General features: G+C 37.8%; 1 protein-coding gene and 1 pseudogene across 1 annotated transcript in view; both read left to right on the forward strand.

Moving 5' to 3' along the window:
* rpl3 (ribosomal protein L3) overlaps positions 1 to 8,813 on the forward strand; it is a 291,434-nt gene that overhangs the window by 152,827 nt on the left and 129,794 nt on the right. The window lies entirely within an intron of this gene.
* Positions 536 to 4,469, forward strand: LOC128379319 (alpha-2,8-sialyltransferase 8F-like; annotated as a pseudogene).

Genomic DNA, 8,813 nt, shown 5'->3' on the forward strand with positions numbered 1-8,813 from the left:
CAACCATAATGAGTCCGCACAAAAGTAGTCACATAGCGATTAACAGTTTCATTTTAAAGTGTGTCTTCTTCTTTCACATAAAAAATGGGTTATCATAAATAGGCAAGTGAAAGTTCCTAAGTGAGAAATATGTGTTTTCTCTTTTTGACCCGCCCCGCCCACCCCCACAATATTTCAAAAAAATTGAACCCGAACCCGCCCGACCCGCACATCACTAGAGGACAATGTACAGAAGTTTTGACTGATCAAGAACAATTTTGGCTGATAACTGAGAAGGCATGTTGACTCACTCAATGAGGAAGAGAAACACTATTAAACTGAGAGGAGGAGGGTTGGGCGAGGGTGTGTGTCAAAGAAAACAAAAGAAAGCACAGAGGTAAAAGATTATCACCCTTCAGAGATACTGTGTGTGTGTGTTTGTGTGTGAGAGAGAGTCACAGCCAGGAGAGAACAAGTGATAGAAAGCAGTTTAACAGGTGGATGTGAAGCAAGACAGTTAGAGGGTAGTGGGTGAAGTTGACAGGAAAGGAGTGGCATGGGGGCTCATAGTTCAAATGTCTCTTGGATCCTCATCATCCTCTGTTTGGGGACATTGTTGACCACTGTCACCTGGTACTGGCTTGAGTAAGTGTTACTTTCCTAACTACTTGTGCTGTAACTTTGCTTTAGTGTCACAAATTATTTCACAGTACTACTCACTCTTCAATTTCACTTCATTTAAATAATTTATTAAGAACATATGACTGCTTGCTGATTGCATTGTGGGGAATGCAATCAGCAAGCAGTAAGTAAGTTTTAAGTAATGTACACTTTTCAGTTCATCATAAGTTATTATATTAATGTAATGTATGAATGTCCTTGTCAGTCAAAATTAATTTCATAAAGTAAGTTAACTGCACATGAAGTAAAGTGAGTCATGTATTACTTTAGTGGCATTTGTGCCCTTATAGCAAAGTGTAAATACAAGTTTCTACATACGTTTCTAATGTGTACATTAAAAGTTTGTTAAATTGAAAGTTTTTCTTATATTTTATTGTGCAAATATGCAATATTCGTACAATAAAATATACAAAGTCATTGAACATGAAATTGGACAGGCTCCAACAACAAAGAGCTTTACAAAGTGATAAGACAAGTCATAAATAAAATGGAGATATAAAGGCTGGCTGTCAGGCTGTTTCTGCTCTTCAATCCATGCGTTTAGACTGCAAAATAATGGAACAGAATATAACCCCCAATTTTAGATATATTTTTCCTTTAAAAGAAAAGCAGTCAGTATTATGTTAATTGTGTTCCTCTTCTATGAGTAATGCTCTGCAGTATTAACATTGCATGTTATGTGTGTTGTAAGTACAGTAGGAATGGACAATAGAAAGATAGTGATAACGTTTATGACTGCTTTTGAGTAGCAGGTGAAAGGGTTGGTTCAGGTTTGCACATTTAGAATTAGAGATGGTAGGGTTCACTTAATTTATTGTCAGAATTCTGTATTTTGTATTTTTCTGTTTGTATTTTCAATCAATTAAAATAAAATGAAAAAGAAAATAATGAAATACCCACATGATATCAAACTCTGTTACACTTTTATGTGACTCATCATTTGTGTTTTCACAGTGAAGTGGAATTTCATAAACCGCCTCGTCCAAAGAGAGGTCTTGGCAACCTAAGTGATGTTAGTAAAGGCTGCAGGTGAGAGCAAACACATGATTTCTCCTTAAAGTTCCTTCAGTTGGATGTTTGAGCTTCACTGTGCAGAATAATGTATGTGGAGTTTGACACTAGAAGGCTGTTTTCACATTCAACTGCTGAAAGGGTAAAGTTTCTCTGTGCTCAGAGAAACTCTGATTTAAGGCTACAAGCACAATTTGTGACTGGTTTGTAAACCAATCCTGGTCCACTATGCACCTCACACAAATGTGATATAGAAACTTGAAGCTTCCACTGCACATACACTGATCATGGCTTTAACAGTGAAGTATGAGACATTTTTTGTGTCCATCAGTTTAACTTTTGTGGTTAAATGCATATGCGTATATTTGCATATTCATATATTCTGGAATTTTTAATGAAGAAAAAGAAGTAGATGCAATTTTAAGGATTTTAAAGAGTTTTTGGAAAAAACATATCAGACCCACATTTTTTTTCCAAGTAATATATGTCTGGAGGGGATCTTTTAGTAACCTTTTGGTTTATCCCTTCATAAATTGAAATCATGTCCCCACCAGGGAATATACATTTGACTGTGTGTTTGTGTATGTGTGTGTGTGTGTGTGTGCACGTGTGTTTGTGTGTGTCACAGGGAGGTCATCGACAAGGTAAAAGAGCGTTACTCTCAAACCTGGAAGAAGCAAGAGGAAAATTCCCTAAAATTAAGGTAAAAAAAAGAACAATAGCTAGATGCAAGGACAATTTAAAAAGTAAATAGAGGAACCTGACTGGCAGATGTCCTCCAAGTAACCATTCAAATGGCCATGTGATTTATGGTTACAGACAGTCTTCACCAACGACTCAAGACTGTTTGTGCTCAGTTATATATTATGGAAGTAAATGTGTGCACAACCTCAAAAAATTAAGTAACTGCAAAATAATTACCTAACTGCCATTTCACATATTTCTTATTTAGCTAATTATGAAGCTTTCTCTTCAATAAAGAAAACGAAACTGACCCGTCAGTCAGTGTCAACAGTCCTGGCTGTATTCAAGGACTATTTAACAAAGTCCTTGTGGTTCCCCAGATCTCGACTCAGAGGGCAGTGCAATGGCTTCGACAAGGCCATCATCACCCAGGAAAACACTCCGATTGGATCAGAGATTGTGTATGACGGTGATGGGAAGAAGTTTCAGATTACCAAGGAGATTTTCAGCACCTTTGCAAAGGTATGCTGCTCATCATTCATAGATATTACCATGACACCAGCTGCTTGCTCCGTGTCTTGATTGTTCCTCAAATATTGTTCTACAGTGATTGTTTCATGGCTGATGAGTTTCATGAGCTGTGCCAATTCACATGTTGGCATTTTAAACACAACACAGCATGGTTTATATTTAGTAAGGTGCTGGAGCTAAATTGAGCTAACAGTTCTTTTTGTTTACCCCAACCAAAACCAAGCCTCGATTCACATTTGCATGGTATGTGTGTAAACCACAATAGAGGTTTGGAGGGGCTACCTACGCCTTGAATAACCTGCCATTTGGCCTGACATCTAAAAAGAAAATGTCTTTTCAGGGGTCATATTTTCAGTAATGTGTTCCCTCGAGTTCTAGATGTATCAATTCATAGACTCTGAAGTTTGCCTTTTTAGATAAATATGTCATAACACCCTGACCAGACCTGTCCTGGTTCAAAGGCTTTGCCAAATATGGCTGAGAAATGCAGCCTTCTTCTGCCTGATTTTAGAAAGAGAGGAGAGGGTTAAGTGAAACAGCTCTGGTGTTGTCCTGCTCCTGAATCTTTGCTAAATAAACTTATAATAAACAAGATGTATTTTTTGTCTTCAATGAACAGTATGTCCTAAATAGTGTATACTATGTCTTCATTTTGTTTAATGACCGTAATAGTAATTCATTGTCTGTTGAATCCAGGAGCATCCTTTCAAGACTAAAAGATTGAAAACATGCGCTCTTGTTGGGAACGGTGGTATCTTGACTGACAGCAGGTGTGGAAAGAGCATCGATTCAGCTCAGTTTATTATGAGGTGAGACAGGCATCCAGTGTAGTCAATTGAAATGCTGATGACAGTTAATCAACACAATTAAACTCATCTCTGCTGAAATTCCATACAAACGTATCTGTATATTATGTTGTTTTTTTCAGGTGCAATCTACCGCCTTTGAAAAATGGTTATGAGGAACACGTGGGCATCAAGACTGATCTTGTGACAGCAAACCCAACCATTTTCTTAAACAAGTGAGCAAAATGATGAGTCTCATTTGACTGTCTTCTTGTAATATTCCTCATCTTTTGTTATTTCACATCTGCTGTTTTTTCCCCCAGGTATGGGTCTCTGATGAATCGTCGTCGTCCATTTGTGAAGAGTCTACAAACCTACGGAAGCGCTTTGCTTCTCCTTCCTGCCTTTTCCTTCAGCTTCTGTACTCCTGTGTCCCTGCGGGCCGTTTATGCAGTTGAGGACTCTGATAGCCCTGCTCAACCCGTCTTCTTCAACCCTGGGTACCTTCACAATCTTTCCGTCTTCTGGAGAAATGAGGGTCTGAAAGCAGGACGTCTCAGCAGTGGCTTTATCATGACTAGCATAGCACTGGAAATCTGTGACAATGTGGAACTGTATGGGTTCTGGCCCTTTGGTAATCACCCATATAATTATTATCCCCTGTCTAATCACTACTACGATGACACAAAAGTTTCGGCAATGCACGCCATGCCTGCTGAGTTTAACATCTTGTTGAAGCTGCACAGTGAAGGTGTGCTCAAGCTTCATCTGGGAAATTGCTGACCACGTGAAAAGTAGTTCCCAGACTTGGGAACAGATGATAGTTCAGGGGCACAGTGCCTCTGGGCGAAGCCAGGCACTCATGAAGTTTTTCACCCAAGCAAGGTGGATGTTTGAATTTACAGTTAATGCTAAGCTGGCCTTCAGCAACCAAGACATTTGCACAGAAATCATAATGCACTAATGATAAGACACAGTCCTATATTGTATCTACAACTGTATTTATTACTGCAAATGTTCCAGCTGGTGTCTGGAGGGAGTTATTTTGACTGGGAAGCATTTGTGAAGCCTTGGTGGCAGGATCTCCATCACAGTGCCTTATGTTAATAAAATGTATTTATGACAGACATTTGATTGTCCATGGGAAGGTCAAACCGAATGTAATTTAAATAATTTGAATACTTCTTTTACATGAAGATTGGGGGCTAGTTTACATTTTAATCCTGCAATAATTATATGTGACTCATGCTGGGAGGGAAAGACAGTTACTCCTCAGTTGTTAGCACTCCACGTTACTGACACAGCTAGATGATGTGTAAGATAAAGAGTTAAAGGGGGTTAAAGGGTTTTGTCACACAGACCTTGACTGAAAACCATCTTGCTTGCACTCTGTGGGCTGTGGCCCTTAGGGTTGCAGCCAAGGACTTAACAGAGGGGCATCAGGCAGAATCAGAAACAATATTATCAGCGAACACATTCAGGAGTTTTTGTCTCAGACCGGTTTCATGCAGGCTTTGGGGGTTTCTTATGCAACTGGTAATGTTACCTTTTACTCATACTTTTAAATTGTTGTGGTATGTTTTGTGAATGACATGAAGTGAACATAAATATTTATTATAAAACTTATCTGTTTGTCATTTTTCTGACCAGATGGAGGCAGGATTTAATATACTTGTTGGTTTGAAGTAGATTTGTGTGCCAGTATAAGATTTTGACACCTATCAGCCTGTCAGTGTCTACAACTAGCATGTTATTCATCTCTTTAGCAGTCAATCCTGTTGCCAATACATCCAAAAGTAACCTGAATTTTACTTTCAAAGGAGATTTAAGACAGAAGCTGTAAACACAACACTGACATAGTATCAGCTTTTAATTGACTCTGATGCCACCTTGTGGTTTTAAGACAAACTGCTGCTGTTACAATGATTCATGGTTGGCCAGGACTCTCAGTATACCTAGCCCACTACCAAACCTGTGGTGTATTCTGTTTCATGCAGTCTGTAAGTTAAGATGTATTCCTGACTTCAGCTCTTTGCCTGATTACTAAGTCACTCCACATATATTACACCTTATTTGATTAAAAAGAAAAAAAATCCAAGTTAGCCAGTTCATTAAACCCATATTCTGGGTTTGTTCTCCACAGATTTTGTGACTTGTAGCTATTTTATGCTAATATCTGCTGAGGGGGTTTATTGCTGCTTTGGCCTCTTGCAGAGTATGTTAAATGAATGTAGAAAACTCACAAAATCCCGTCTGGTTTTTATTCGGTATTTTTAAATATCATGTTATAACTTAATAATGTCTCCTCTTTTTTGCTTACATCATATCTTTTCTTTTTTTTAATTGATGGTGGTAAATCATACATGTGTGTTTACGCGGCACCCACCTGTTCTCAGTATGTTTGACACCATCTCTTAAACAAGGCCGTGTAGCAGCTGCTGTCACGCATAGGATCTTACACAATACAAGGCCACGAGGGAGTCAGACAAAAGATGCTTTATATTGACATCCAATTTGTGCCATCCTGCTGGAGAGTTGTAAAAGGAGTTATTAATTAATAACTCAATTAATTTGGATAAATCAGTCAAATCTCTGAGTCCCTGATTCAATGATTCAATTAATCTTCTGTATCATTTCAAAGAACAGACATGCAACAATTGAGTAAATTTAAAGTTAGTTTATTAATACTAATAAATTTACTAATAAATGGTCGGTGTGACAAGATCTTGTGGCACGATATTTAGGATAATTTGTTATAATTATATTCTTATTACTTCTTCATTTAATTGATGTTTATATGCTAGAATTGTTTCTATTCTTCATAATTAATTTTTGGTATTGGGGGGGGGGGGGGGGGGGGGGCAATACTAGAACTCAAGTGGCATTTATTACGAGGTGATTAGTTAAATCATTTCAAAATGCACCTGCTTTGTTTTGATTTTTATGTGCATTGTTTTTGGGAAATGGTTTCAACTTGCGTGTTTCAACTTGACGATGTGTAAAAAGAAAAATGAAAGCTATGCACCTGTTGTTTAATCATATTAAGTCAACACATGCATTGTGATCTCCAGCACTGTAAACCATCAGATCAGTGTGTTAACATTTAAAAGACCAAAATAAATTACTATTACTACCACTAAAGTTTGCAGTAGTCATATAATACAGTAACATTAAATTATGCTAATGTAAATCCTGGATCTTGTCAAGTCCTAGATCCTCCCCTTGTCCACAAATAGATATGTTACATAGTGCTTTCATCACTATGGTACACAGTTTCAGCCCACTAAATAAACTCAGTTATAAGATAAGATAAAATAGATTTAATTTGTCATTCAGATTATACAGTAGGCTATAGTACACATTCAAATGAAACTTCCTAGCAATGGCTCAAAATAATACAGAATATTATCTTTGTTATTTCACATCTGTTGTTTTTTCCCCAGGTATAGGTCTCTAATGAATCGTCGCCGTCCATTTGTGGAAAGTCTACAAACCTACGGAAACGCTTTGCTTGTCCTTCCTGCCTTTTCCTATAGCTTCAATACTGCTGTGTCACTGCGGGCCGCTTACACAATTGAGGACTCTGATAGCCCTGCTCAACCCGTCTTCTTCAACCCTGGGTACCTTCGCAATCTTTCTGTCTTCTGGAGAAATGAGGGCCTGAAAGCAGGACGTCTCAGCACTGGCTTTATCATGACTAGCATAGCACTGGAAATCTGTGACAATGTGGAACTGTATGGGTTCTGGCTCTTCAGTAGTCACCCATATAATTATTATCCCCTGTTTAATCACTATTACGATGACAAGAAGGTTTCATTTGTCCACGCCATGCCTGCTGAGTTTAACATCTTGTTGCAGCTGCACAGTGAGGGTGTGCTCAAACTTCATTTGGAAAATTGCTGACCATGTGAAAAGTAGTTCCCAGACTTGGGCGAAGCCAGTCACTCATCAGGTTTTTCATCCAAGCAAGGTGGATGTTAGCTTACAGTTAATGCTAAGCTGGCTTTCAGCAACCAAGACATTCGCACAGAAATCATAATGCACCAATGATAAGACACAGTCCTATATTGTATCTACAGCTGCTGGGAAGCATTTGTGAAGCCTTGGTGGCAGGATCTCCATCACTGTGTTAAGAAAAATTGACTAATGACAGAAATTCGATTGACCATAGGAATTTTTAGACAAACCTTTTTAGATAAACTTGAAGATAAACTTATATAAAGAATTCAGATGCCTCCTTCACATGAAGATTGTCTGGATGAAATACTTTATCATCTTATGAAAGCACCAGCACATTGAATGTCAAGAATTTTGATTTATTTAAATCTTTTACATTTTTGTTAAAAAGCACATCACACATTTAACCACTCTGAAAAAAATTAAGGGTTTACATTTTGATTACACCCTTTTTAAATGTAGTCATGCTGGGAGTGCAGACAGAAACAGACATAATATTATCAGTAAACACTTTCAGGAGGTCTCGTCTCACAAAGGTTTCATGCAGGCTTTGGGAGGTGTCTTACGCAACTGGGAATATTACCTTTCACTTTCATACTTTTAAAGTCTTGCAGTGTTTTTTTCCCACACAGATTTATATTTATACAAGTTATAAGTGACCAAACTTTAGAACTCCTGGTGAGTTAACTTTGAAATAATGTGACTTTATAATTGTGTTTTTATTTATTTATTTGGGCATTTTTGTGAAAGAAAATAAATAATTATTAGAGAAGTTATCGGTTTGTCATTTGTCTAACATGATGGAGGGGCAATTTAAAGTACTTGTTGGTTTGAAGTACATTTTTGTGCTAGTGTAAGATTTTGACACCTGACAACTTATCAGTGTCTACAACAGGTACGTCATATGTGTTTTTAGCAGCCAATCTTGTTGCCAAAAAATCCAAAAGCCATCTAGGCAAGGCAAGGCAACTTTCTCAAGGAAGTATTTCCCTCAGTTAGCGGTGACAGTTTATGTACCACAGTCCTTTAAGGTAGCTGTAATTAAACCACTTCTTAAAAAGCCTACTCTTGATTTAGAGGTTCTAGCCAACTATAGGCCGATATCGAACCTTCACTTTCTCTCCAAGATCCTTGAGAAAGCAGTTGCCAATCAGCTGTGTAACTTTCTACATAGTAACAGTTTAT

The sequence above is a fragment of the Scomber japonicus genome, chromosome 18, assembly GCF_027409825.1.
Source record: "Scomber japonicus isolate fScoJap1 chromosome 18, fScoJap1.pri, whole genome shotgun sequence".
NCBI lineage: Eukaryota > Metazoa > Chordata > Actinopteri > Scombriformes > Scombridae > Scomber > Scomber japonicus.